The following is a 3,125-nucleotide window of genomic DNA, read 5'->3' as shown; positions in this document are numbered from 1 at the left end:
TTAGGGTCAGCCCTTCCAGGATCTGTTGCCTTCCATCTTTTAATTCTTGGATCAGCACAGTGAGTACACCATTAAATAGGCATAAAATCCCTCAGAACCCAAGTTTCCCCACACAGGAGTCTGCCTAAGGATCCCTGGATTCCCCTGAATCAGGAAAGAAAAATGGATTGAAGGAGGAAGTGGAGGGAGAGAAAAACACGATCAGATTACCACGTTGTGGCTCTCTTTCTGCCGCCATCTTGGTTCCACGTTCCCCTCACAAAATGCCTGGTGAAGCCACAGAACCTGTCCCTGCTACAGAGCAGTAGTTGTCACAGCCCCAGACTGAGACAGGGTTTGGAACAGAATCTGACAGTGATGACTCAGTACCAGAGCTTGAGGAACAGGATTCCACACAGGCAACCACACAACAGGCCCAGCTGGCAGCAGCCACTGAAATCGATGAAGAACCAGTCAGTAAAGCAAAACAGAGCCAGAGTGAAAAGAAGGCACAGAAGGCTATGTCCAAACTGGGTCTTCGACAGGTTACAGGGGTTACAAGAGTCACTATCCGGAATTCTAAGAATATCCTCTTTGTCATCACAAAACCAGATGTCTACAAGAACCCAGCTTCAGATACCTACATAGTTTTGGGGGGAGCCAAGATTGGGGATTTATCTCAGCAAGCACAACTAGCAGCTGCTGAGAAATTCAAAGTTCAAGGTGAAGCTGTCTCAAACATTCAAGGAAACACACAGACTCCAACTGTACAAGAGGAGAGTGAAGAAGAAGAGGCTGATAAAGCTGGTGTACAGGTAAGTACATAGAATTGGTCATGTCACAAGCAAATGTGTCAAGAGCAAAGGCAGCCCGAGCCTTGAAGAACAACAGTAATGATATCCTAAATGCTATTATGGAATTAACAATGTAACCATCTGAAAATGAGGACTTTTTTTGGTGTTTCAAAAGAATAACTGCAGCTTGGTTTGAAATTTGTACTGTTTCTATCATTAATAAAGTTACGGTTTCTTGTTGAAAAAAAAAGATTACCATGTTCCCAGGTTCCCAGAATTCTTCTTTCTTATCCTGATTTTTTGAACCAACATTTGTTAAGTACTTTAAGTTTTTCTGGCATGGCAAATTCCTTAATAAAATTAGTTTTCTGGTGGGAAATTTGACAGACTCTGGAGCAAGCCTTCTATGTTCACTTCCTGTTTCTCTAAATACTGATTGTTTGAGACTGGGACAGTTCTGCTTATTAATTTCAATATTTGCACATTGGAGAAAATAACAGTATCTACCTATAGGGTTGCTACAAAAATTAAACAAACATGTACAAGCATACACATACAATATACACAAATCAGTTTCTGGAAAATATTCAGCATTATGGAAGTATTACTGTTATTACCAAGTTATTTTATTCTCAAAACATACATGGTAATTAGTACCATTTGGTTGTTGTTGTTGCTATTACTTGTGGTTATAATAAGAAAACTGAGTATCAGGGAGATGAAGTACCTGATCCAAATTTAAACAGTCATATAATGTAAAGCCTAAGTTTGAAACCAGAATATTGGAATCTAAAGTCTATGTTCATGAATTTAAGCTATAAAATGATCTCCTGTCATTTGCTATTCACTAATAAAATTCATTTATACATTTGGTCAATTTACCTTGTGGTATAGGAGTTAACACATTTCACAGGAAGAAATTTGAGAAAAATATATTTAATGTATTTGTTTTTACTTTAAATATTTAAGAAACAAACAGAATAAAATAATCTGAGAGACTTTCATAACACAAATTAAAGTTTTAGTTCCTCCTCTGTCTTCACATAAGAGACTTTGTACCTCCAAACATTTGCTTCATCTGTATTGACTAACCTTCAGCTGAAGTTGTGACTCACTCTCCATAGTATTTCTTACAAAATCAATTGGCACTTTTTTTGGCTTTGCCCCTATGATGCCTAATCAATAAAACTTGTCTTTTTCAAAGAAATTGAACTAAGGCCACTGCACCAAAATTCCTTGAAACTGACTTACTTAATTTGAGAAAGTATAAAATTGGTTATTTTCCCTATCTTCTCTGATCTTACAGCTTGAATTGTTCTCAATGCCTTTATCCAACCCTAATCCATATATTGTTCTCGATGAAGAGAATTACAAATTGTACAATGACTGTTTACATATTTACTCTTTTAGGAAAAATTCCCAATCTAGAAAAAAAATCAGCTACTGGTGCTACTTTCTGATATGTAAGTAGACATGTAAAAAGTATTCTGAATATATTAAAGAGGATGCATATGAAAATACTCATATGTCTTTGGAAAACTATTTAGCTCTGCTACATTTATAAATGTTTACCAACTAAAATAAAACACTGGTAAAGCTGGGGTGGGAAAATAATGGAAGAAAAGCACTAAAGCACTGTTGTAGCATGAAAAAAGTATATGAAAAAACTTACTGTATAGCTACCAGGTAAATCCAATTTTCCTACCCATATATTTGTTAAATCATGTGATGAATTTATGTATGGAACATTTATTACTAAGCAGTACTAAGATTATTAATAATTATAAATAAATAAAATATTACATAATAGATTTTCCATAGTAAATGAAAATAATTTTATATAAAATGCATATGGCAAAAATTTGTTTAAAATGAGAATGAACTTAACAGTTTTGGTCAATTAAGAATTTATGCTCATTATTTTAAAACTGAGAAAAGCATTTCCTTTTTGTTTATTTTTCTTCTACCATTCAAACTTAACCGAAAACATGGTGCTATACCTACTAATCACATATACATTTAGTGGTTACAGCAATGAATTTATAAATTGAGAATGAAAGATAGTGAGGTAGAAATTTGGGGGGACTGGCAAATAGAATACCCAGAAAAAATGACTATGTAATGGAAATCAGAAGTGTTTCTGTGCTACCAATAAAAAAGTTTAAAAAAAAACTGATATTATAAAATAAAAAAAAGTCAATTTTTTTTCTAAGAAACTTTTCTACTTAGGGTTAACCATGTATCTGTCATTGAAGCCTATGCTTATATCATTCTTTATTCTAGTGTCTTGTCAGATAAATATGAAATGTCCTTAAAAAACAAGTAATTATCCTAGAAATATTATCAATTTTA

General features: G+C 34.0%; 1 pseudogene; it reads left to right on the top strand.

The window, feature by feature from the left end:
- Positions 1–226: 226 nt before the first annotated feature.
- Positions 227–994, top strand: LOC112826544 (nascent polypeptide-associated complex subunit alpha pseudogene; annotated as a pseudogene).
- The last annotated feature ends 2,131 nt before the right edge of the window (positions 995–3,125 follow it).

Source organism: Callorhinus ursinus, unplaced genomic scaffold, assembly GCF_003265705.2.
Source record: "Callorhinus ursinus isolate GAN/ISIS: 27379988/994484 unplaced genomic scaffold, GSC_fseal_2.0 scaffold7, whole genome shotgun sequence".
NCBI classification, from domain to species: Eukaryota; Metazoa; Chordata; class Mammalia; order Carnivora; family Otariidae; genus Callorhinus; species Callorhinus ursinus.
The sequence above is the reverse complement of the archived record's forward strand: the minus strand, read 5'-3'. Positions and strand labels throughout refer to the sequence as shown.